The sequence below is a fragment of the Bos grunniens genome, chromosome 11, assembly GCF_055505025.1.
Source record: "Bos grunniens cultivar Pamir isolate PY7600 chromosome 11, Bosgru_T2T1.0, whole genome shotgun sequence".
Taxonomy (NCBI): domain Eukaryota; kingdom Metazoa; phylum Chordata; class Mammalia; order Artiodactyla; family Bovidae; genus Bos; species Bos grunniens.
In genome coordinates, this window is record NC_141175.1 from 7,810,300 (window position 1) to 7,837,927 (window position 27,628).

Consider the following 27,628-nt stretch of genomic DNA (forward strand, 5'->3'; position numbering starts at 1 on the left):
GAAGGAGAGATACCAGTAGTTCTTGGCACCGTTCAGAATGGCACTCACTCAGTGGGACATTTTATTACTGTGAGGGCTCTGGAGGAGTCCACCAATAATAACTCAAGTGCATGGCAAGATTCTCCACTGCAGAAGTCTTAGCAAGGCTTCAGAAGGCAGGGTGATGTGGGGTGGGGCTGGCTGGTGTGTCACGGTGCGCACACATCTACAGCTCAAAGCGTGATTTCTCCAAGGCACACGCGCAACAGGGACCAGCCAAGGTCAAGGCTGCAGTTCTCCTTTAACCCGGGGATCTGGGGAAGCTGGGTCACTTGGCTCGGGGAGCTGTTACCCTGGATCGCCTCTCCTGCCACTGAGCTGGAACAGGGTTTTCTCTGAGGCAGCAAAGCAGTGGGCAGGATCTGCTGCTGCCTCCCAGGGCGGGGAGGCCGATCTCTGTGAACCCAGCAGCACAGACCAGGGAGGGAAGACAGATCAGGTGGGATGGAGGCTTGTCAGGCTGGTCCCTGCCAGAAATCAGTCAGACCCTTACAGAAGCTTGGGGGCCCATGGGGTCCTGGGCTTCTCAGAAAATGGCCCAAGGGCAAGTGGGGCAGGGACAGGGTGGGGGGTCAAGAACATGCAGGGCTCACTGCTGCCTTGGTGGCCCTCCCCAGGGCCTCACGAATTGGTCTGGGAACCATATTCAATATCTTGTAATAAGCTATAATCGGAGAAGGCAATGGCAACCCACTCCAGTACCCTTGCCTGGAAAATCCCATGGATGGAGGAGCCTGGTGGGCTGCAGTCCATGGGGTCGCTAAGAGTCGGACATGACTGAGCGACTTCACTGTCACCTTTCACTTTCATGCATTGGAGAAGGAAATGGCAATCCACTCCAGTGCTCTTGCCTGGAGAATCCCAGGGACAGGAGAGCCTGGTGGGCTGCCGTCTATGGGGTTGCACAGAGTCGGACACGACTGAAGCGACTTAGTAGCAGCAGCAAGCCATAATGGAAAAGAATATGAAAAAGAATAAATATATGCATGCTAAGTCACTTCAGTGGTGTCTAACTCTGCAACCCTATGGACTGTAGCCCACCAAGCTCTTCTGCCCATGGGATTCTCCAGGCAAAAATACTGGAGTGGATTGCTATGCCCACCTCCAGGAGATCTTCCTGATCCAGAGATCAAACCCATGTCTCTTATATTTCCTGCATTGGCAGGTGGGTTCTTTACACTAATGCTACCTGGGAAGTTATGTATATGTATAAAACTGAATCAGAAACTAACACAACATGGTAAATTAACTAGTTGTTATTCAGTCACTAAGTTGTGTCCTACTTTTGCGACACCTTGGACTGCAGCACACCAGGCTCCTCTGTCCTCCTCTATGTCCCAGAGTTTGCTCAAATTCATGTCCATTGAGTCAGTGATGCTATCTAACCATTCTCTGCCGCCTCCTTCTTCTTTTGCTTTCAATCTTTCCCAGCATCAGGGTCTTTTCCAGTGATTCGGCTCTTAGCATCAGGTGGCCAAAGTATTGGATTCCGTTCCAGCAAGTCCTTCTAATGAATATTCGGGGTTGATTTCCTTTATAACTGATTGGTTTGATTAACTATACTTCACTTTATAAAAAGAAAAGAAAGAATGATTCAAAAGGGTCGTTTGGTGTCAGAAATTCCAAAAAAAGAAAAAGAACTGGTCTGCAATCAAATGGAATCCCAGCTCTGTCTCTGGTGACTTGCTCCAGGCCAGTGTGGTCGCCTTGACCCCTGCAGCTCTCAGCCACCAGCAAAGTGATAGCACTGAGTAGACACTTAACATGTGCTATGAGCTTGTGGATCTGGTGTCCTAACAGGGAAGTAAGGATCTATTAAGGTTGTTTTTTCACAGATGAGGAAACTGAGGGTCAGAGAGTTTAAGTTGTCATACAGTCAGTCCTTGATGAGGCTGGAACCCAAAGCCAGCCTTGCCAGACACTAAGGTCTGAACTCCTAACTAAGTGCCAGGGGCCACCTCCCAGGTGGACCCAACGAGCCCCCAGCAAGGGGTGAGAATCCACTCTAGCTGACAGGCTGCCTCCGGTAAGGTACCTATTTTATAGATGAACTAGCAGATGCTTTGGCGACTTGCTCAAAACCCCGTTGCTAAGGAGTGTGATCCATAAAAGAAGGCAATCCTAGCGTACCGGAACCAGAACCGGAGGGCATCTTGGATTCTTCCTAGCGTACCGGAACCAGAGCCGGAGGGCATCTTGGATTCTTCCAATCCACAGGGAAGAAACGGTGGCAGGGGAACAGTGGTCCAAAGAGGGCTGGGGCCCAGCCACCTGCTGAAGCTCTTTCTCAGTCATCACGGGCTGCATCCCCGCCCCAGTGAAGTGATGACCCCCCAACATGTGAGTTCCATGGAACTTTTGAGAGGAGATGGAAGGCGACTGGGGAGAACAGCAATTACATAAAGTGTTAGTCGCTCAGTCGTGCCCGACTCTTTGCCACCCCACAGACTGCAGCCCACCAGACTTCTCTGTCTATGGGATTTTCCAGGCAAGGATACTGGAGTGGGTTGCCATTTTCTTCTCCAGGGGGTCTTCCCAACCCAGGGATTGAACCCAGGTCTCCTGCACTGCAGGCAGATTCTTTACCAACTGAGCTAAAATTACATAAAAGGACCCAGGTTTTCACCCAGAGGCTTATCAGAGAACTGCCTTGCTGTGCTGTGCTTAGTGTCCGACTCTTTGCGACCCCATGGACTGTGGCCTCTGCCAAAATTTCCAGCTGGAATTTCCTAAGGTGGGGGAGGGACGAGAGGGGAGGAGGGTGGAAGGGTGGGGGAAGGGTAGAATGAAGCCTAAGTCAGCCCAGGTCGCAGTCTTCTGGGTCCTCACAGGATGAAGCCCCAGTGTCTCAGTTTTGCACCTGAACGGTGTGGGTGCCACTCCCCTCTCCAGGTCTCCTAGTCCAAGAAGCTGGGAGACTAATCGGCTGTGACCCTGACGTTGAAGCAAGTCTAACGTTCTGCGCTCACGCATTTGACCAGACTTATTAGGCTTCTAGTTGATGCAGGCAGCCCCGTGCCAGGGAGTGGGGTACAGTCTCGAGTAAGAGAGAAACGAGCCCGCCCTCATGGCTTTCCCATCCCAAGGTCTAGTTCTCAGTCTAAGAGGCAAATGCGAGGCGTCTATGAGAGCCTTATTCACACAAGAGCGGTTCTCCCAGACCCTTGATGTTTCTGGAAGAAGGGAGGAAGAAAGAGGGGTGTGCAGAGAGGTGGGGGGTCACACAAAGTCACACACTAATTTTCATGTACACTTCCAGCAAATGTAACCTCCTGGGATCTATCGCACGGGTCAATCACTGAAGAACTACGGACGGAGGTTCATAACATTGTACAGGAGGCGGTGACCAAAACCATCCCAAAGAAAAAGAAATGCAAGAAGGCATTTGTGGTTGTCTGAGGAGGCCTTATAAATAGCAGAGGAAAGAAGAGAAACAGAAGGTAAGGGAGAAAGGGAAAGGTATACCCAACTGAATGCAGAGTTTCAGAGAATAGCAAGGAGATGTAAGAAAGCTTTCTTAAGTGAACAACGCAAAGAAATAGAGGAAAACAATAGAATGGGAAAGACTAGACATCTCTTCAAGAAAACTGGAGATACCAAGGGAACATTTCATGTAAATATGGGCACAATAAAGGGCAGAAATAGCAAGGCCCTAACAGAAGCAGAAGAAATTAAGAAGAGGTAGAAAGAATACACCGAAGAACTATACACTGATCGATATGAATGCCTTAAAATATCAGTGCTAATAGGGAAGAAACACTAGTCTCTTTCAGTGGGCTATTCACCCAAGTATCCCGAATGCTCTGTGAACATTCATTCACTAAGTGAAAGTCGCTCAGCCATGTCCAACTCTTTGCTACTCCATGGACTGTAGTCCATGGAATTCTCCAGGCCAAAATACTGGAGTGGGTAGCCTTTCCCTTCTCCAAGGGATCTTCCCAACCCAGGGATTCAACCCAGGTCTCCCGCATTGCAGGTGGATTCTTTACCAGCTGACCCACAAGGGAATCCCAAGAATACTGGAGTGGTAGCCTATCCCATCTCCAGCAGAGCTGCCAGACCCAGGAATTGAACTGGGGTCTCCTGCATTGCAGGCGGATTCCTTATCAACTGAGCTATCAGGCAGGCCCATCTTGACCTTTATACTTCTCATCTGAGAAGTGAGTGGATCCCTGAGTATGCTATGCTATGCTAAGTCGCTTCAGTCGTGTCCGACTCTGTGCAACCCCATAGACGGCAGCCCACCAGGCTCCCCCGTCCCTGGGATTCTCCAGGCAAGAACACTGGAGTGGGTTGCCATTTCCTTCTCCAATGCATGAAGGTGAAAAGTGAAAGTGAAGTCGCTCTGTCATGCTGGACTCTTAGCGACCCCATGGACTGCAGCCTACTGGGCTCCCCTGTCCATGGGATTTTCCAGGCAAGAGTACTGGAGTGGGGTGCCATTGCCTTCTCTGTGTCCCTTCAAACTCCGAGTTCAGTAATCCTCTGAAGAATTAGTCTGAAGTTTAGAACTTCTCCACTTCTGCCTTCTAATAGAGGAAATTTCCTCCTGGAGGAGGTGCTGCTGGGCTAAACTCTGTGTTGGCATGGGGTTGGGGGGAAGGTGATCCACCGTATATTGAGCAAGGGCCAACTGTGGGCCAGGCAGAGGCTGGGCCATTGGTCAGCATTTCTCAGGACGTGGTGGGGGGTTGAGGGTAATGGGATTGGGTGGTTGGCATGGAGACCTGAGATCCTCTGCACATCTTAGAACCACAGGCAGGAGCAGTGATAAAGGATTAGTCTGAAGTTTAGAGCTTCTCCACTTCGTTCATTAAGAAGCCCCAATCACATAGTTATTGACTGAAAATATATTTATTGCATACATTCAACTGGTTACTGCTTTCCTGATTGTGACTTACCCCTGCTTCCATCATGTTCAAACTACATGACGGGAGGGCATTAGAAAATTGGATTCATCCAGGGACGGAACTGCTGGGACCACAGTCTGACCTTCAGTTCAGGATTAGGTTGGTGTGGCAATAAAAAAGAAAGAACAGGACCGGCCCGTAATGAGGGACCCTATGGAGCTGTTTGAAAGGCAGAGAAAGAGAGAGGGGGCTTCCCTGGTGGTACAGCGGTTGAGACTCCACCTGCCAATGCACGGGACCCGGGCTCCATCCCTGGTGAGAGAGGATTCCACGAGCCTCGGGCCAGCTAAGCCCGTGGGCCACAACTACTGAAGCCCCTGCGCCTAGAGCCTGTGCTCCGCCACGAGAGAAGCCACTGAAACGAGAAGTCCAAACACGGCAGCCGCAACTAGAGAAAGCCCTGGCACAGCCAAAATGAAACAAATAAATAAGCTCTTTAAAAAGAAAAACAGAGAAGGAGAGTCAGGCCCCAAATGTGAGATTTTGAAGAGCATATACGTGCCGGGGAGTCCTAAGACCGGGTAAGACATCACGCCACCGCTACATTACTTCTTTCTTTTTTTGGCCGTGCCACGTGGCTTGCAGGATCTCAGTTCCCTGACCAGGCATTGAACCCAGGCCACAGCAGCGAAAGCACCAAATCCTAACCACTGGACCACCAGGGAACTCTCCACTCCTATGGTATTTCTTGCAGCGTTTATTTCTCAAAGTAGAATGGGACATGTGGTATCTCTGCTTGTATTCGGGCTACACCTATGGCAGAAATCCAGCTCAGGATTTCTGTGCTCAGGAATACTGGAAACTTATGAACTCAGTGCATGTGCTCAGGAATACTGGAAACTTATGAACTCAGTGCATGTGCTCAGGAATACTGGAAACTTATGAACTCAGTGCATGTGCTCAGGAATACTGGAAACTTATGAACTCAGTGCATGTGCTCAGGAATACTGGAAACTTATGAACTCAGTGCCTGTGCTCAGGAATACTGGAAACTTATGAACTCAGTGCATGCATGCATGCTAAGTCACTTCAGTCGTGTCCAACTCTTTGCAACCCCATGGACTACAGCCTTCCAGGCTCCTCTGTCCATGGGATTCTTCAGGCAGGAATACTGCAGTGGGTAGCCATGCCCTCCTCCAGGGGATCTTCCCCGCCAGGGGATGGAACCCTCATCTCTTTTATCTCCTGTGTTGGCAGGCGGGTTCTTTACTGCTAGAGCCCCCTGGGAAGCCCTGTGAGCTCAAGTGTGAAAGCAAATAGTGACAAGGGCAGGAATGGAGCACACCTCAGCGAGGTCGTCCAGGTCTCCAGCCGTTCCTGCCTGCTTCTAAGGAATAGCCCTGTCTCATTCCTCTCCACTGTCTATGTGGTTTCCTTGGGGAGGTGGAAAGGGGTGACTTTGTAAAATACTTTTATTGGTGTATAGTTGATTTAAAATGTTTTCTTAGCTTCAGGTGTACAGCAACACGAATCTGTTATACATACACATATATCCACTGGTTTTTAGATTCTTTTTCCACGTAGGCCATTTCAGAGTACTGAGTAGAGTTCCCATGTCAACCGCAGCCACCAGTTTATAGGGGTGATTTTTAAAATACTAATTTTTTTCCTTTAATGGTCACTAATGTATTTATTTTTTCATCTTCTTGAGTACACTTTAATCATCTCTATTTTTCTACAAATTCTCTATTTCATGTTTTCATACAGAGTGGCATAAAGTTGCTCCTAGCATATGATTCTTAAATCCTCTGTATATGTACTTTCGTCTTCCTTTCATTCTTAGTATTAGATATTTGTGCCTTTTTTCTTCTTTCCTTGATTAATTTTGCTTGATGTTTGTATTATTGCCTTTTCAAAGAAACAACTTTTAGCTCTGTTGATCATTTTTGTGATTGCTTCCTTTTCATTTGTGCTTTTTACTGTTTACGGCCTTCAACTGTTTTTTTTTTTTAAGCTTCTTTAGTTGAAAGCTTTACTCCTTTATGTTTAAATCATTCTTGTTTTAGAGTAAATGCACTTAAGAGTATATATTTCTCTACAAGTGTCATTGTGGCTCCATTCTACAAGTCTTTTTTTGTATTTTTTTCTTTATCCTCAGTACCAGATATTTCATAATTCCCATTGCAATTTCTGTTGATGTCTTTGGGCGTGGGTACTCAGTAAACAACTTCCCTTTCCTCTCTCAAATGCCTAGTTTCTGAACTCAGAGACAAGGTGAAGAGTGAGGGGAGGGTTTTGTGTTTGTTTTTTTAACTGATTAAGAGAAGGTTGGAAGATGAGGATGACGGTAGATGTGACAGTCAAATGGGTTTTCTAATACTGGTGACTGCAGCCATGAAATTAAAAGATGCTTGCTCTTTGGAAGGAAAGCTATGACAAACTTCAACACCATATTAAAAACAGAGACATAACTTTGCTGACAAAGGTCCATGTAGTCAAAGCTATGATTTTTCTAGCAGTCATGTATGGATGTGAGAGTTGGACCATAAAGAAGTCTGAGCGCCGAAGAATTGACACTTTCGAACTGTGGTGCTGGAGAAGACTCCTGAGAGTCCCTTGGACAGGAAGTAGATCAAACCAGTCAATCCTAAAGGAAATCAACCCCAAATGTTCATTGGAAGGATTGATGCTGCAGCTGAAGCTCCAATACTTTGGCCACCTGATGCGAAAAGCCAACTCGCTGGAAGACTCTGATGCTGGGAAAGATTGAAGGCAAAAGGAGAAGAGGGAGGCAGAGGATGAGGTGGTCACACAGCATCACTAACTCAGTGGACGAGTCTGAGCAAACTCCAGGAGGTAGTGAAGGACAGGGAAGCTTGGTACGCTGCAGTCCATGGGGTTGCAAACAGTCGGACGTGACTTAGTGCCTGTACAACAACGAATCTTGAAAATGGGGATTTGGCAGCCTAAAGCCTAGTCTCTGTGACGCTGTGGGCAGTGGATGGGGGACAGAGCTGCCTATAAGAAGCTCACTCCCAAGAAGAGGAAGGAAGTTGGTAAATCAAGAAAGTCCATTTTATTTTCCCCACATTGACCAGCTGAGTTACTCTTCCTCCATGGGGCAGAGAGAGACTGGGAGTGCTACACCAATGTGGCACCCTCCACAAGAAGGAAACGTAAGGATTGGAAAGAAATATTCCTCAAGTGTGCTATTTAGTTTTCAAAGTTACGGCTATAGTTGGTGTGCCTTTGCTACTGTTGCTGACTTTTCATTTTGCTGCACTGTAGGTAGCAGTATAGGTACCTGCGTTGTGATCTGCTTCACATCCACTTCAAAATTTGCTCGGGCTTTCGTTTATGATCCAATGCAAGGACAATTTTTTGAAATAAATGTTCATGTATTCATGACAACTATGAACCTAATCCTTTTGCGATTCCTCAAATCAAACTAAGTCTTCCAGTCTTTGCTCTACTTATTTCAAGGTTAGTAGTTACATATAAAAAGCTTATTACAGGCGAGTCCTTTTGGTGATTTGTGACTTTAATCATCCTCTAGTCTACTTCTAGTTAAGTCACTCAGTCATGTCCGACTCTGTGACCCGATGGACTGCAGCACACCAGGCTTCCCTGTCCATCACCAGCTCTTGGAGCTTGCTCAAACTCAAGTCCAACAAGTCAATGATGCCATCCAACCATCTCATTCTCTGTCATCCCCTTCTCCTCCCGCCTTCAATCTCTCCCAGCATCAGGATCTTTTCCAAACAGTCAGTTCTTGGCCTCAGGTGGCCAAAGTATTGGAGTTTCAGCTTCAGCATCAGTCCTTCCAATGAATATTCAGGACTGATGTCTTTTAGGATTGACTGGTTTGATCTCCTTGCTGTCAAGGGACAAGAGTCTTCTCAAACACCACAGCTCAAAACCATAACATCTTCAGTGTTCAGCTTCCTTTTTAGTCCAACTCTCACATCTATGCATGACTACTGGAAAAACCATAGCTTTGATTAGCCAGACCTTTGTGGGCAAAGTAATGTTTCTGTTTTTTAATACCCCACATCCGAGGTCAGGGGCAGAAGCCAGGAGGACCCCATGCCCCAAGGGCAGCAGCCAAGAGGAGCAACCCCACACCGGAGACCACGGGCGGCGGCCAGGAGGACCAGCCCCATGTCCAAGGAGCGGTGGCTGCGAGGGCGCAGGAAGGCCTAGAGGAGCTATCCCACATTGAAGGTCAGGAAGGGCGGCAGTGAGGAGATACCCCTTGTCCAAGGTAAGGAGCAATGGTTGCGCTTTGCTGGAGCAGCCGTGAAGAGATACCCCACACCCAAGGTAAGAGAAACCCAAGTAAGATGGTAGGTGTTGCAAGAGGGCATCAGAGGGCAGACACACTGAAACCATACTCACAGAAAACTAGTCAGTCTAATCACACTAGGACCACAGCCTTGTCTAACTCAGTGAAACTAAGCCATGCCCGTGGGGCAACCCAAGATGGGCGGGTCATGGTGGAGAGATCTGACAGAATGTGGTCCACTGGAGAAGGGAATGGCAAACCACTTCAGTATTCTTGCCTTGAGAACCCCATGAACAGTATGAAAAGGCAAAATGATAGGATACTGAAAGAGGAACTCCCCAGGTCAGTAGGTGCCCAATATGCTACTGGAGATCAGTGGAGAAATAACTCCAGAAAGAATGAAGGGATGGAGCCAAAGCAAAAACAATACCCAGCTGTGGATGTGACTGGTGATAGAAGCAAGGTCCGATGCTGTAAAGAGCAATGTTGCATAGGAAACTGGAATGTCAGGTCCATGAATCAAGGCAAATTGGAAGTGGTGAAACAGGAGGTGGCAAGAGTGAACGTCGACATTCTAGGAATCAGCAAACTAAAGTGGACTGGAATGGGTGAATTTAACTCAGATGACCATTATATCTACTACTGCAGGCAGGAATCCCTCAGAAGAAATGGAGTGGCCATCATGGTCAACAAAAGAGTCCGAAATGCAGTACTTGGATGCAATCTCAAAAACGACAGAATGATCTCTATTCATTTCCAAGGCAAACCATTCAATATCACAGTAATCCAAGTCTATGCCCCAACCAGTAATGCTGAAGAAGCTGAAGTTGAACCTTTCTATGAAGACCTACAAGACCTTCTAGAACTAACACCCAAAAAAGATGTCCTTTTCATCATAGGGGACTGGAATGCAAAAGTAGGAAGTCAAGAAACACCTGGAGTAACAGGCAAATTTGGCCTTGGAATACAGAATGAAGCAGGGCAAAGACTAATAGAGTTTTGCCAAGAAAATGCACTGGTCATAGCAAACACCCTCTTCCAACAACACAAGAGAAGACTACACATGGACATCACCAGATGGTCAACACCGAAATCAGATTGATTATATTCTTTGCAGCCAAAGATGGAGAAGCTCTATACAGTCAACAAAAACAAGACCAGGAGCTGACTGTGGCTCAGATCATGAACTCCTTATTGCCAAATTCAGACTTAAATTGAAGAAAGTAGGGAAAACCACTAGACCATTCAGGTATGACCTAAATCAAATCCCTTATGATTATACAGTGGAAGTGAGAAATAGATTTAAGGGCCTAGATCTGATAGACAGAGTGCCTGATGAACTATGGAATGAGGTTCGTGACATTGTACAGGAGACAGGGATCAAGACCATCCCCATGGAAAAGAAATGCAAAAAAGCAAAATGGCTGTCTGGGGAGGCCTTACAAATAGCTGTGAAAAGAAGAGAAGCAAAAAGCAAAGGAGAAAAGGAAAGATATAAGCATCTGAATGCAGAGGTCCAAAGAATAGCAAGAAGAGATAAGAAAGACTTCTTCAGCGATCAATGCAAAGAAATAGAAGAAAACAACAGAATGGGAAAGACTAGAGATCTCTTCAAGAAAATTAGAGATACCAAGGGAACATTTCATGCAAAGTTGGGCTCAATAAAGGACAGAAATGGTATGGACCTACCAGAAGCAGAAGATATCAAGAAGAGGTGGCAAGAATATACAGAAGAACTGTACAAAAAAGATCTTCACCACCCAGATAATCACGATGGTGTGATCACTGACCTAGAGCCAAACATCCTGGAATGTGAAGTCAAGTGGGCCTTAGAAAGCATCACTACAAACAAAGCTAGTGAAGGTGATGGAATTCCAGTTGAGCTATTCCAAATCCTGAAAGATGATGGTGTGAAAGTGCTGCACTCAATATGCCAGCAAGTTTGGAAAACTCAGCAGTGGCCACAGGACTGGAAAAGGTCAGTTTTCATTCCAATCCCAAAGAAAGGCAATGCCAAAGAATACTCAAACTACTGCACAATTGCACTCATCTCACATGCTAGTAAAGTAATACTAAAAATTCTCCAAGCCAGGCTTCAGCAATATGTGAACCATGAACTTCCTGATGTTCAAGCTGGTTTTAGAAAAGGCAGAGGAACCAGAGATCAAATTGCCAACATCCGCTGGATCATCAAAAAAGCAAGAGAGTTCCAGAAAACATCTATTTCTGCTTTATTGACTATGCCAAAGCCTTTGACTGTGTGGATCACAATAAACTGTGGAAAATTCTTCAAGAGATGGGAATACCAGACCACCTGATCTGCCTCTTGAGAAATTTGTATGCAGGTCAGGAAGCAACAGTTAGAACTGGACATGGAACAACAGACTGGTTCCAAATAGGAAAAGGAGTACATCAAGGCTGTATAATGTCACCCTGCTTATTTAACTTATATACAGAGTACATCATGAGAAATGCTGGACTGGAAGAAACACAAGCTGGAATCAAGATTGCCGGGAGAAACATCAATAACCTCAGCTATGCACATGACACCACCCTTATGGCTGAAAGTGAAGAGGAACTAAAAAGCCTCTTGACAAAAGAAGTGGAGAGTGAAAAAGTTGGCTTAAAGCTCAACATTCAGAAAACGAAGATTATGGCAACCGGTCCTATCACTTCATGGGAAATAGATGAGGAAACAGTGGAAACAGTGTCAGACTTTATTTTTTGGGGCTCGAAAATCACTGCAGATGGTGACTGCAGCCATGAAATTAAAAGATGCTTACTCCTTGGAAGGAAAGTTATGATGTCCAACCTAGATAGCATATTCAAAAGCAAAGACGTTACTTTGCCAACAAAGGTCTGTCTAGTCAAGGCTATGGTTTTTCCTGTGGTCATGTATGGATGTGAGAGTTGGACTGTGAAGAAGGCTGAGCGATGAAGAATTGATGCTTTTGAACTGTGGTGTTGGAGAAGACTCTTGAGAGTCCCTTGGACTGCAAGGAGATCCAAGCAGTCCATTCTGAAGGAGATCAGCCCTGGGATTTCTTTGGAAGGAATGATGCTAAAGCTGAAACTCCAGTACTTTGGCCACCTCATGCGAAGAGTTGACTCATTGGAAAAGACTCTGATGCTAGGAGGGATTGGGGGCAGGAAGAGAAGGGAATGACAGAGGATGAGATGGCTCGATGGCATCACTGACTCGATGGACGTGAGTCTGAGTGAATTCCGGGAGTTGGTGATAGACAGGGAGGCCTGGCGTGCTGCGATTCATGGGGTCGCAAAGAGTCGGACACAACTGAGGGACTGAGCTGAACTGAGGTTGATCATAGTGTTTCTTCCAAGGAGCAAGCACCTTTTGATTTCATGACTGCAGTCAATATCTGCAGTGATTTTGGAGCCCAAGAAAAGAAAGTCTCTCACTGTTTTCACTGTTTCCCCATCTATTTGTCATGAAGTGATGGGACCAGATACCATGATCTTAGTTTTTTGAACATTAAGTTTTAAGCCAGCTTCTTCACCCTCTTCTTTAACTTTCATCAAGAGACTCTTTAGTTCCTCTTCACTTTCTGCCATAAGGGTGGTGTCATCTGCGTATCTGAGATTATTGGTATTTCTCCTGGCAATCTTGATTCCAGCTTGTGCTTCATCCAGTCCTGCATTTCACATGATGTACTCTGCATAGAAGTTAAATAAGCAGGGTGACATTATACAGCCTTGTCATACTCCTTTCCCTATTTGGAACCAGTCTGTTGTTCCATGTCCGGTTCTAACTGTTGATTCTTGATCTGCATACAGATTTCTCAGGAGGCAGGTAAGGTGGTCTGGTATTCCATCTCTTGAAGAGTTTTCCACAGTTTGTTGCAATCCACACAGTAAAAGGCTTTGGCGTAGTCAACAAAGCAGAAGTAGATGTTTTTCAGGAATTCTCTTGCTTTTTCTATGATCCAAGGATGTTTGCAATTTGATCTCTGGTTCCTCTGCCTTTTCTAAATCCAGCTTGAACGTGTGGAAGTTCACCATTAATGTACTGTTGAAACCTGGCTTGGAGAATTTTGAGCATTACTTTGCTAGCATGTGAAATGAGTGCAATTGTGTGGTAATTTGAGCATTCTTTAGCATTGCCTTTCTTTGGGATTGGAGTGAAAACTGACATTTTCCAGTCCTGTGGCCACTGCTGAGTATTTTCCAAATTTGTTGGCATATTGAGTGCAGCACTTTAACAGCATCATCTTTTAAGATTTGAAATAGCTCAACTGATTTTCCAGCCTTGGAATCTGGCAAAGGGACTGAGAACCCCCAGAGAATTTGACTTCGGAGGCCTGTGGGATTTGATTACAGAATTTACATAGGATTGGGGAAACAGACTCTTGGAGGGCACAAACAGAACCTTGTGTGCACCAGGACCTAGCAGAAAGGAGCAGTGACCCCACGAGAGACTGACCCAGTCTTGCCCGTGAGTGTCCAGGAGTCTCTGGGGGAGGCGTGGGTCTGCGGCAGCCTGCTGCAGGGTCAGGGGCACTGAGTGTGGCAGTGCGTGCACGGGACCTTTGGAAGGAGGTCGCCATTATCTTCATTAGCTCCACCATAGTTTGGCCTCAGGTCAAACAACAGGGAGGGAACACAGCCTTGACCATCAACAGAAAACTGGATTAAAGATTTACTGCATGGCCCCACCCATCAGAACAAGACCCAGTTTCCCCCACAGTCAGTCTCTCCCATCAGGAAGCTTCCATAAGCCTCTCATCCTTATCCCTCAGAGGGCAGACAGAATGAAAATCACAATTATAGAAAGTAATCAAACTGATCACATGGACCACAGCCTTGTCTAACTCAATGAAATTGTGAGCCTCATCGTGTAGGACTACCCAAGACAGATGGGTCATGGTGGAGAGTTCTGACAAAATGTGGTCCACTCGAGAAGGGAATGGCAAACCACTTCAGTATTCTTGCCTTGAGAACCCCATGAACAGTATGAAAAGGCAAAAATATCGGACACTGAAAGATGAACTCCCTAGGTCGGTAGGTGCCCAATATGCTACTGGAGATCAGTGGAGAAATAACTCCAGAAAGAATGAAGAGATGGAGCCAAAGCAAAAACAACTCCCAGTTGTTGGTATGACTGGTGATGGAAGTAAAGTCCAATGCTATAACAAACAATATTGCATAGGAACCTGGAATGTTAGGGCCATGAATCAAGGTAGATTAGAAGTGGTCAAACAGGAAATGGCAAGAGTGAACATCGACATTCTAGGAATCAGTGAACTAAAATGGACTGGAATGGGTGAATTTAATTCAGATAACCATTTTATCTACTACTGTGGCCAAGAATCCCTTAGAAGAAATGGAGTGGCCATCATAGTCAACAAAAGAATCCAAAATGCAGTACTGGATGCAATCTCAAAAACGACAGAATGATCTCTGTTCATTTCCAAGGCAAACCATTCATTATCACAGTAATCCAAGTCTGTGCCCCGACCAGTAATGCTGAAGAAGCTGAAGTTGAACCTTTCTATGAAGACCTACAAGACCTTCTAGAACTAACACCCAAAAAAGATGTCCTTTTCATCATAGGGGACTGGAATGCAAAAGTAGGAAGTCAAGAGATACCTGGAGTAGCAGGCAAATTTGGCCTTGGAGTACAAAATGAAGTAGGGCCAAGGCTAACAGAGTTTTGCCAAGAGAACGCACTGGTAAAGCAAGTCAGCCAATTTTATTTTCCCCACATTGACCAGCTGAGTTACTCTTCCTCCATGGGACAGAGAGAGACTGGGAGTGCTACACTAATTTAGCTCCCTCCACAAAGAAGGAAATATAAGGACTAGAAAAGAAATGTTCCTACAACAAGTGTGCTTTTTAGTTTTCAAAGTTACAGCTATAGTTAGTCTGCTTTTGCTATTTTGCTTCTAATTTTGCTGCATTGTGGGTAGAGGATGTGGCCTCCTTTACATCCATTTCACAGTTTGCTCAGGCTTTCATTTATGACCCAACACAGGGACAACTTTTTAAATAAATGTTCGTATATTCATGACAACTATGAAGCCGTTCCTTTTGTGATTCCTCTATTCAGACTAATTCTTTCAGTTTTTGCTTTACTTATTTCAAGATTAGTAGTTACATATGAAGAGCTTATTACTGGTGAGGCTTTTTGGTGATTTGTGACTTTAATCATCTTCTCATGTCCCTCTTTATCTCTTTTTAGTATTTCTTGGCCTTAGGTATATTTTGCCTGATATTAATATTCTATGTCAGCTTTCTTTTGGCTCCTATTTGCCTGGTGTATCTTTTCCCATTATTTTATTTTCAGTCTTTCCTTTTTCTTTTGCTTTAGAGTGTTCCTTCTACCCAACACTCTATTGTATTTTGTTTTGATCCAATATGACGTTCTCTGTCTTTAAGGAGACAAACGAAATCAATTTACATTCGTAATGACTGTTGATATATTTAGAGTTACTTCTACCATTTTATTTTGTGTTCTCATTACACTATGTCTTTAAATTATTATTTCTCTTGTGTTAGCATCCCTGGACAGAAGAGCCTGACAGGCTGCAGTCCATGGGGTTGCAAAGAGTTAGACATGACCGAGCAACTAAGCACAACACACAGCCTATATTAAGTTTACAGCTCTCTTTATTATCCTTTTTTCTTTGATAGTTTTGAAATTATGGATGTATTTCTGTTGTTTAACTGGTTTCCCTTAAACTTCTGACATTGATACCCAGGTATATATTTTCCCAACAATGTCCAAAGCTGTGCTGTCCAATAGAAATATAATGAGTCCCATTATTATTTAAAAATTTCTAGTAGCCATATTAAAAAGAAACAGGCAACATTAGTTTTAATAACATGCTTTATTTAACATAATATATCAAAAGGAGTATTTCAGAGTATAATCAATGTAAGATTATTAATAAAATAGTTTATATTTTCCAGCTAAACCTTGAAATCTGTGTAGTTTATACTCACCGGCATATTTCATTTTGGTTTTTTGTTTCGTTTGTTTTTTACTCTTGTCTGTTCTATTTTATTCTATTTTAATTGTTTAAACTTTTTATTTGGCTGCATGTGGGATCTTTTGTCGTGGCGCACCGATTCTCTAGTTGTGGCTTGTGGGCTTCTCTTGCGGGGTGCGGGCTTAGTTGCTATATTACATGTGGGATCTTAGTTCCCGACAAGGGATCAAACCTAAGTCCCTGGCATTGCAAGGGGGATTCTTAACCACTGGACCACCAGGGAAGTCCCTAAACTTTTTATTTTATCTTGGAGTATAGCCAGTTAATTGTTGTGATAGTTTCAGGTGGACAGCAAAGGGACTCAGCCATACCATACATGTATCTCCGTTTAATTTAGTCGCTCAGTTGTGTCTGACTCTTTGTGACCCCATGGACTGCGGCACGCCAGGCTTCCCTGCCCATCACCAACTCCCACAGCCTGCTGAAACTCATGTCCATCGAGTTGGTGATGCCATCCAACCATCTCATCCTCTGTCTTCCCCTTCTCCTCCTGCCTTCAACCTTCCCCAGCATCAGGGTTTTTTCCAATGAGTCAGTTCTTCACTGTTACATATATCACTGAGCAGAGTTCCCTGTGCTATACAATCTGTCATTGGTTGTTATCCATTTAAAATATAGCAGTGTATACATGTTGATCCAAAATTCCCTAACTGTCCCTTCCCTGCATCCTTCCTCCGCTGCTAACCATAAGTTTATTGTCTAAGTCTGTGAGTCTGTTTCTGCTTTGTAAATAAATTCATTTGAATGATTTCTGGTTAGAATGTGCATATAAGGGATGTCATACAACATTTCTCTTTCTCTGTCTGACTTACTTCACTCAGTATGACAGTCTCTAGGTCCATTGACATTGTGGCAAATGGAGGTATTTCATTCGTTTTAATGGCCGAGTAATATTCCATTATATATGTACTACATCTTCTTTATCCATTCCTCTGGATATGTGATTTGAAAATACTTTCTCTCAATCTGTAGTTTTTCTTTTCTCCTAACAGTGTCTTTTAAAAGCTTAATTGATTTGGCTGCGTCAGCTCTTAATTGCGGCATGCGGGATCTTCGCTGTCATGCATCATCCTTCACTGTGGAGCATGGACTCTTTAGTTTTGGTGCATAGACCCAGAAGTTGTGGCCCACAGGCTTAGTTGCTCAGCAACGTGTGTGATCTTAGCTCCCTGACCAAGGATCAAATCCACGTGTCCTGGATTGCAAGGGGAATTCTTAACCACTAGACCAGCAGGGAAGTCTCCAAGAGTGTATTTTACAGAAGCAAAGTTGAACACTTTTGATATAACATAATTTATCATTTTTTTCTTTTATTTGTTGTTTTTCAGTTGCTAAGTCGTGTCTGAGTCTTTGCAACCCCATGGATGGCAGCACGCCAGGATTCCCTGTCCCTCACTATCTCCCAGAGTTTGCTCAAATTCACATCCATTGGGTCAGTGATGCCATCTATCCATCTCATCCTCTGCTGTCCCCTTCTCCTTTTGCCTTCAATCTTTTTCAGCATCAGGGTCTTTTCCAATCATCAGGTGGCCAAAGTGTTGAAACTTCAGCTGTAGCATCAGTTCTTCCAATGAATATTCAGGATTGATTTCCTTTAGGACTGACTGGTTTGATTTACTTGCAGTCCAAGGAACTTTCAAAGAGTCCTCTCCAGCACCACAATTCAAGAGCATCAATTCTTTGACACTCAGCCTTCTTTATGGTCCAACTCTCACACCCATACATGACTACTGGAAAAACCATAGCTTTGACTACATGGACTTTTGTTGGCAAAGTAATGTCTCTGCTTTTTAATATGCTGTCTAGGTTTGTCATAGTTTTCCTTACAAAGAACAAGCATCTTTTAATTTCATGGCTGTGGTCTGCAGTGATTTTAGAGCCAAAGAAAATAAAATCTGTCACTGCTTCTACTTTTCCGGTCATGATCTTAGTTTGTTCAATGTTTAGTTTCTAGCCAGCTTTTTCACTCTCTTCTTTCACCCTCAACAGGAGGCTTTTTGTTCCTTTTCACTTTCTGCCATTAGAGTGGTATCATCTGTGTATCTGAGGTTGTTGATATTTTTCCCCAGCAGTCTTGAGTCCAGCTTGTGATTTATCTAACCTGGCATTTCGCATGATGTACTCTGCATAGAAGTTAAATAAGCAGGGTGACAATATACACCCTTGTCATACTCCTTTCCCAATTTTGAACCAGCCCGTTGTCCCATGTCCAGTTCTAACTGTAAGCTGCTTCTTGACCCGTATACAGGATTCTCAGGAGACAGGTAAGGTGATCTGGTATTCCCATCTCTTTAAGAATTTTCCATAGTTTGTTGTGATCCACACAGTCAAAGGCTTTAGTGTAGTCAATGAAGCAGAAGTAGATGTTTTTCTGGAATTCCCTTCCTTTCTCTGTGATCCAACAGATGTTGGCAATTTGATCTCTGGTTCCTCTGCCTTTTCTAAACCCAGCTTGTAAATCTGAAAGTTCTTGGTTCACATACTGCTGAAACCTAGCTTGAAGGATTTTGAACATGACCTTGCTAGCATGTGAAGTGAGCTCAATTGTCCAGTAGTTTGAACATTATTTGGCATAGCCCTTCTTTGTGATTGGAATGAAAACTGACTTTTTCAGCGTGGTGGCCACTGCTGAATTTTCCAAATTTGCTGACATAATGAGTGCAGCACTTTAACAGCATCATCTTTTAGGATTTGAAATAGCTCAGCTGGAGTTCCATCACCTCCACTAGCTTTGTTCATAGTAATGCTTCCTAAGGCCCACTTGACTTCACACTTTTCTATACCATATCTAAGAATGCTTTGCTTATTCCAAGCCAAAAAGATTTTCCCCCTGTATTTTCTTCTAAAAGTTTTATTATTTTACTTTTATCATTTAGGTCTATGATCAATTTTGAGTTAATTTCTGTATAACATGTGACATAAGATTGACAATCTTTTTTTTCAATGTGTTGGTGGTTTAGTCTCTAAGTCGTGTCTGACTCTTGAGACCCCATGGACTGTAACCTGCCAGGCTCCTCTATCCATGGGATTCTCCAGGCAAGAATACCAGAGTGGGTTGCCATTTCCTTCTCCAGGGGATCTTCCCAACCCAGGAATCGAACCCAGGTCTCCTGCACTGTAGGCAGATTCTTTACTGATTGAGCTATGAAGGAAGCCCTTTTTTTTTTTTCAATGTAGCTATCCAGATTATTCTATTTGTTGGAAAAAACAACAATAAAAGAACCTGTTATCCTTTCTTAATAAAATTTCCTTTGCATCTTTGTAAAAAATAAACTGGCCACACTTGTGTGATTCTATTTTTGGATTATATTCCTTGCTCCATTGACCTATGTATCTATCCCATGACCAGTTCCACACTAAAACTGTAGCTTTGTAGAAAGTCTTCAAATAGGTAGTGTGAATCCTGAAACTTGTTCTTCTTTTGCAAAATCATTTCAGCTATTTTGGTTTCTTTGCCTTTCCATGTAAATTACAGAATCAGCTTGTTTATTACAGAAAAGCCTGCTAGGATTTTGTCTGGGATTGGACTGAATCTAGTTGAATCATAGAAAAAGCAAGAGAATTCCAGAAAACCATCTACTTCTGCTTTGTTTACTATGCCAAAGCTTTTCACTGTGTGGATCACGACAAACTGTGGAAAATTCTTCAAGAAATGGGAATACCAGACCACCTTTCCTGCCTCCTGAGAAATCTGTATGCAGGTCAAGAAGCAACAGTTAGAACTGGCCATGGAACACCGGACTGGTTCCAAATTGGGAAAGGAGTAGGTCAAGGCTGTATATTGTCAGGCTGCTTATTTAACTTCTATGCAGAGTACATCATGTGAAATGCTGGGCTGAATGAAGCACAAGCTAGAATCAAGACTGCTGGGAAAAATATCAGTAATCTCAGATATGCAGATGACACCACCCTTATGGCAGGAAGCAAAGAGGAACTAAAGAGCCTCTTGATGAAAGTGAAAGAAGAGAGTGAAAAAGCTGGCTTGAAACTCAACATTCAAAAAACTAAGATCTTGGCATCCAGTCTCATCACTTCATGGCAAATAGATGGGGAAACAATGGAAACGGTGGCAGACTTTCTTTTCTTGGGCTCCAAAAATCACTGCAGATATTAACTGCAGCCATGAAATTAAAAGATGTTTGTTCCTTGGAAGAAAAGCTATGACCAACCTAGATAGCATATTAAAAAGCAGAGACATTACTTTGCCCACAAAGGTCCATCTAGTCAAAGCTATGATTTTTCCAGTAGTCATGTATGTATGTGAGAGTTGGACTGTAAAGAAAGCTGAGCACCAAAGAATTGATCCTTTTGAACTGTGGTGTTGGAGAAGACTCTTGAGAGTCCCTTGGACAGCAAGGAGATCAAACCAGTCAATCCTAAAGGAAATTAGTCTTGAGTATTCATTGGAAGGACTGATTCTGAAGCTGAAAAACTCCAATACTTTGGCCACCTGATGCAAAGAACTGACTGACTGGAAAAGACCCTGATGCTGGGGAAGATTGAAGGCAGGAGGAGAAGGGGGCAACAGAGGATGAGATGATTGAATGGCATCACCGACTCGATGGACGTGAGTTTGAGCAAGATCCGGGAGTTGGTGATGAACAGGGAAGCCTGGCGTGCTGCAGTCCATGGGGACGCAAAGAATCATACACCACTAAGCAACTGAACTGAATTGAACTGAAGTGCCACTAATGTTTCAGGGAGTTCAATCTCAAAAAAGGAAAGGAGTGAGAACCAATATGAAGGTACATTATTGAGCTGGCCACTGCTTGATGTTAAACACAACTGATTCCTTGACCTTCTGGAACTATCTTGCGCTTGTCTGGGCACTGAGTGAATCCATGGCATTTCAAGCACCAGCAGCCATAGAGAAGCCCATGGGGGCAGGAGGCAGAAATGCTCTCAGGGTGTGTCCATGTAGAGTTCATCCGAATCCTTGCAGAATTGGCTGGGACAAAACAACTGGCCAAGACTCTTGCAGACTGGTGGAGCTAGGAGGATTCAAGCTGGCACATAAGAGTATATGAGAAGTGTATTGTCCACGTGTCTTATGTGTTTCTTAAATTTTCATGTGTATACAGGCGTATAGTTTAATGCATCAAGTAGGTCCACAGACTTATCATGAAAACTTCAGCCTCCTGTCCCCCATCCTCAAATTCGTCCATCTTTCTGATCCCGAGGGGCAAGCAACTTCTACTCTTTTACTATTGCTTTTGGAATTTACGTCTGTATCACTAAATAACATGCTCTATTATTCCCCACCTCTAGTTTTCAGGCATTATCTGTCAACTTTTCACACCAGAAGGTGAGGAACTACCTGGATTTTGCCAGCAACAGCCCTCCCCTACTTTGCACACACATGCTTCCTGTCCCACTGTTCTTCCAGTAGAGTTTACATCGTAATTTAAAGTTAACATTATTCAGTTCAGTTCAGTCCAGTCGCTCAGTCGTGTCCAACTCTTTGCGACCCCATGAATCGCAGCACGCCAGGCCTCCCTGTCCATCACCAACTCCCGGAGTTCACTCAAACTCACGTCCATCGAGTCGGTGATGCCATCCAGCCATCTCATCCTCTGTCGTCCCCTTCTCCTCCTGCCCCCAATCCCTCCCAGCATCAGAGTCTTTTCCAATGAGTCAACTCTTCGCATGAGGTGGCCAAAGTACTGGAGTTTCAGCTTCAGCATCATTCCTTCCAAAGAAATCCCAGGGCGGATCTACTTTAGAATGGGCTGGTTGGATCTCCTTGCAGTCCAAGAGATAATTATGATTACATAAATTCTATTCACCTTTGTGCCACATAGAACACATTAGCTATTTTTATTTTCTTTCACAATCTTTTGTTTTCCGTGTCGTTGATACTGTCTAGTTTCTATTTGTTTGCTTTGTTTTCTGTATAATTATCATGAAATCATCCCAAGTCATTCCTCAGCAGCACCAACCACCTCTTGATACATCCAAGCACATTTCCCAGTTGCATCGTCTCGGAGATTTCTTTCACAGACCTCTCTGGTCTGTTCCTATTTCTTTTGGCTGCCCTCTAGGCTGTTGTGTTCTCCCTTCATCAATAGCTTGAGGACTCACATTATTTCTCTTAGGCATGGGTTTCCCATCTTAACTTCTTTCTTGATCTATTCCCTGTTTTAGAGGTCCACATTCTGTAATAAATTCCCAAGAAAGGATGTTCCCAAACCAAATTTGGGTTCATTTGCCTATGTGCAGTGAAGCCAATCTATTAACACTAGGATGTGGGGAGGCAAAATGCAGGGCACCAACCAAGGAGTCCAGGTAACTAGTGCTTAGAAGTCCTAAACTTTCCAAGTACATTCAGATAAAGAGCTTTAAAGATAGGGTGAGGTGGGGCGTCTGTGTGTGGGGTATGTGATCAGCTCCTAGACATTCATCTGATTGGTTGGAGATGAGGTAATCAAGAGTCAACATCATCAACCTTCTGGTTCCAACTGATCTGGGGTCTAAGTGCTTGTGGATAGCATACAGTCAACTCCTTCCACCTGTGGGGGTTTCAGTTTCTGCAAAACAGCTCAAAGGATATATAGCTCAGAATATTATCTATAGCCCTTGCTGCTGCTGCTGCTGCTGCTGCGTCACTTCAGTCGTGTCCGACTCTCGGTGACCCCATGGACTGTAGCCCACCAGGCTCCTCCGTCCATGGGATTTTCCAGGCAAGAGTACTGGAGTGGGCTGCCACTGGCTTCTCCGCTATAGCCCCTGAGGAGGAACTAAAGGTCATTGACTTTGTTTCATGGCTAAACTATTATTTTTTGTCTTGCTTGACTTTCCCCTTCTTTCTGCCTTTTCCCACTTCTCTGATTAAATTTATTCTTTTTTATTCTTTTCTTCTCAATGATTTTTATTGGAGTATAGCTGCTTTGCAATGTTGTGTAAGTTTATTCTTTGACTGAAGTTTTTCTATGGACAAAAGGGAGGAGGAGGACGCAGCAGGGCAGAGTGGGAATTCTGTTCTAGGAAGGCCCCGTGGGTCCTGCTCTGTTACAGGACCTCTGTTGAATGAGTACCCCTTCCTCTTTGTTGCTGTGTTAGTTGTTCAGTCGTGTCCAAGTCTTTGCAACCCCACTGACTTTAACCACCCAAGCTCCTCTGTCCATGGAATTTTCTAGGCAAGAATACTGGAGAGGGTTGCCATTTCCTTTTCCAGTGTATCTTCCTGACCCAGGGATTGAAGCTGGGTCTCTGGCATTGCAAGTAGATTCTTTATTGTCTGAACTGCTAGGGAAGCCCTTCTGTTACAGATGCATGGGAGTTAAGCTTTTTGAGACTGTTTATTTCTGAAAATCTTTATTCTACACTCACAACTGATAGTTTGGTTGGGTATAGAATTCTAAGTTTTATGCATACTTTTCTCTGGATTTTGAAGGCATTGTGGTCTAAATTGGTGTTGTTGTTAAGAAATCTGATGCCCTTCTGATTACTGATGTTTCGTGAAAAATCTAATTTTTTCTCTCTGGGAGTTTGTATGATTTTTGTTTTGTTCTCAGTGATCTAAAATTTCACAATAATGTGTCTTCATGTGAGAATAGCATCCATTTCATTCAGTACTTAGTGGGCGTCTTCAAACTGGAAACTCATGTAATTTAATTCAGAGACATTTACTTGAATAATTTATTGAATGAGTACCCCTTCCTCTTTTATTTTCTCTATTCTTTATGGGATTTCTTTTATTTGGATGTGAGATCTCCCAGGTTGGTTCTCTAATTTTCACATCTTTACTCTCTTGTATTTTGTCTTTTTGCTCTACTTGCTGGGAAATTGCCTAATCTGCAACTTTATCTTCTAAACTTTCCATTCAACTTTTAATTTGTGCTATGCAAGAGAGATTTTTTTGTTGTTGTTCTCAAAACATTCCTTTTTAATAACATCCTGTATTTGTTTAACGTGTGCGCTTACGTCTTTGATGATACTAATGATAATTTTTTTGGCGTTTTCTTTTTATCATCATCTGTATTCCCTCCAAGTTGCTTTTTATCTGTTTGTTATTGTCTGACTATGAGTTAGGAGCTTCTCTTATGTGCTTGGTCATCCTTGGCTTCTACACACACAGTCTGCTCAGAAGCTCAGAGCTCAGAGTTGGCTGCCCTCCAGAGACTCCACTGAAGGGTGATCTGGCTAGGCTCTTTCACTGAGCAACTTCTATTGTCACTGCCTTTAGGTATTTCTTCCTTGGTTTCTCAGGCTTGCAAGAGTTATCTTTCAGTCTCCTGCCTGGAGGTTCATACTAAACCTGCTTGCCATTTGGCAGTATTAGTATTCACTGTGAGGACCTTCACTTAATTTCTCCACTTTCAATGCAATGCCCCTGCCCCTAGCTGGGTCTACTGTTCCCCAGGACAGAGTCCCATGGCTTTACCCACTCCAGGGAATAATATTCTGTTGGGATATAGTAGAGGCAGTCACCTTGGGGAATGGAATCTTGGTTACTAGCTGCTCTTTAAAGCTCTCTTTCAAGTCTGCTGTAGTTCCCTCTGCTTTCTTACCTGTGCTGCCCAAAGTACCTGGTACTCAGTTCCTGAAGCTTTGGGGGTTTAGTGTGTCCTAGACTTTCCTCGCTGCCAGTTTAGGACTCAATTTTTTGCATCCATGAAGTCCATTCTCACTCATCAGTCTGCTTTCCAATTTCAAAATTATCCTTTTTTTTTTTTTATTGTGGTACTTTAAAAATTCCTTTTCTGCTCCTTTTTGAAAATTTTCAGGAGGGATCAGGGATAAATGCCTGTGTTTAATCTACTGTCTATAGCGCTTGCTTTGGCAGCACTTATATTAATCTGCTGTCTATAGCAGGAACCCTGGCTATTCTTTTTTCATTATATTAATTCTTTTTCGTATTTCCCAAAACATTTTAGTCATTGCAATCACAGCTATTCTCTGGTCTCTATCTCCTGGATCTATCATCTGAGGTTCAGTGAGATGGGTGGGGGTCAGTGAGGGGAGTGGGGCAAGCATATCATTGGTTTTCCCACTGACTCTGTCTCACAACTGCTTTTGTTCTGTAATTTTGTCTTTGTGAGCTCATCTGCAGAAACCTTTGTCTGTGGGAACCCTGAGCAGCCTGAGTTGAGGTCATGGCCCTCTAGGGAGTGTTTGCATTTGTTTCTGCCCAGTGCCCACAGACATCTCCAGCCAGGGACCCCTTTTTGTATTAGCTTCTTGCTTTCAGAGTCTCCTGAACACAAGGGAAGCAGGGTAGTGAAAATTTAAATCCCAACCCCCTTGGGGCTCCGTCTATGATTACAAATTCCCAGAGCCCTGGCTGTAGCAGATGAGCTGACTAGTGATGTGTCTGAGCAGAGAGTAGACATTTTTTTTTTTAAATCCTTGCCCACCTTTTCACCAAGAATATAACTCTGAAGAGTCTGGCTTGGAGGTAGGTCTCATTTACAACTCCCGGCTTTGTGAAGCCCAAAGCCTTATTTCTTGTCCCCATAGGGGCTGTAAAACCCAATCCCAGGTTGCTGAGTCCCACAGCCCCCTCCCTGCCTGTGCCCGCCCAACACAGCACCAACACTAGCCCTCATGATTCCTGCTCTGGTTTTCAGCTCTGTCTTTGTTTTTATCCCTGGGGTGTTCCCTTCCTTTCTTGCAAGCTCAGCCATGCATTTAAAAGGATGTTTGTTATATTTTAGCCACCGTTTCGGAGTCCCGCTTTGTAGCAGGATGGTTTTCTGCTGTGTAACTCACGATTCTGCTTGGAAATAAAAGTCCTGTGTTTTTGGTGCCCCCCCCCTCCCCCGCCGCCACTGGTTTCTACTGTCTTTTGCATCTCTGTATTCCCCACAGCAGAGCATCAATAGAGGCTCGGTGAACAGTGAATAAAGGGAGCTGAATTGCCACGATTGGTGTCCTAGTCACCTAATTGGCGATTTTGAAAAAGGCACAGCAAAGCTGAGTCAGTATCTCTGGCAGTCCTGCTGTTTGGAGCAGGAGTCTCAGAGAACATTCAAGACCCATCCTGGGCTGGACTCAGCCTACCCATGGGTACCATCTGATGTCCAGCCAGCCCTCCTAGATATCCTGACTGCCGGCCACACACCTGATCACAAGTTGGGTCTCATCCTTCTTTGAACTTTGGGTTCCCGGTCCCTTGCCCAGGCCGGGTGCCCACAGGGAGCCTCTGCAGCGTTGCCCGCAGAGCTTCATAGGGGCTGTTTGCTCACTTGACCAGCCTCATCCACCAGGCTCACACTCCCCGGAGGAGGCCGGCTGCTTTCCTCTCTGTGTCTTCAGCATCTTCACGGTAACAGTGTAAACAACCGAAGCCGCTCCATAAATGTGTGTCTAATGCGTGAACGAGCGAGCCGGCATTCCCAGAGAACCAGAGTTTGGATTTTACAAAATTAAAGCAGCTGTTACAGCCTGGTGGCTGTAACATCCTGGGGGAAGAGGGAAGAGGGACTCCTCCCCCCAGCCCCTCCCCTCTCCTTCTCGTGGGTGGGTGGGGCTCCCCGTCCAAGTTTGGGAAGACAAGGGGAACTGGGTGCCTGTCTCCCCAGATCTGTGGCCCCCAGCAGCTTTGTCTCTGTGGGTGCCTTGGCTGCCAAGATACATGGATGAAAGGAAGGTCGCAGTGACCCCCCCTCACAATTAGTTTACAAAGCACTTTCCCTCTGATGAAGACACGCTGGGAAGGGATTCTGCAAGTGTGTGGGGGGGGCGGGGAGACTTGGAGTCAGGATGAGGGTATCAGGGCTGCAGTATCCAGTGGCCACGAGCCAGGTGCCACCACCGAGTGAGCACTTGAGATGTGGCTGTTCTGAACCTAGAGGTGCCTAAAGTGTAAGATACACACCAGGGTTCACAGACTTGGAATGAAAAAATAAAAGTAAATATCTCATTAAGAATTTAAAATATTCATGACATGTCAAAATGATAATATTTTGGATGTATTAGGTTAAACACAAATATTATTAGAATGAATTCCACCAGCTTCTTTTGACTTTGTTTTAATGAAGCTATCAGAACAGTTCAAATTACCCACATGAGTTGTGTTTGTGGCTGGCATCTCATTTCTGTTGGAGGCACTGGTCTAGAGCATGGGCCACGTGATTCCCAAGCAGGCTTTCCTCCACTCACAGCCCTGGGCACCAAACATGGGCCCCAGGACAGACAGGTGTATCTGCAGGATCCTGGTTTGGTCTCTGCTGCAACATCTATGAGTGGTCTGACTTTCCCTCGGACAGGTCCTGATTTTCTCATCTGAAAATGGCACAGTTTTGCCCACAGGGGAACGAAATGGTTTTGAGGATTCAGGAATCAGACACAGCTCTTCCCAGTGGCCCATTCATGTCCTCATCATAATGGCCACTGGGCTATAGCAGCCCAAGAGCGGGGCCTTGCCTGCTGTAGGCTGAATGAATGAATGAGTGCCTGTTCAACCCCACTGAACCTTTGGCTTATCCATGAAACAACTTCCT

The 27,628-nt window shown here is 44.4% G+C and overlaps 1 long non-coding RNA gene across 6 annotated transcripts in view; it reads left to right on the forward strand.

Annotated features, from left to right (window-relative positions):
• Positions 1-27,628, forward strand: part of LOC147362424 (uncharacterized) — a 48,026-nt gene that overhangs the window by 12,924 nt on the left and 7,474 nt on the right. For 2 of the 6 annotated variants that reach the window (XR_015136198.1, XR_015136194.1), the window contains exon 2: positions 3,299-3,479. The exons of 1 other annotated variant lie outside the window; for it this stretch is intronic. This is a non-coding gene — a long non-coding RNA (uncharacterized LOC147362424). Of the gene's footprint in view, positions 1-3,298; positions 3,480-8,948; positions 9,154-27,628 lie in introns of all 6 variants that reach the window. 3 more of the 6 variants (XR_015136195.1, XR_015136196.1, XR_015136197.1) reach the window with 3 other exon arrangements.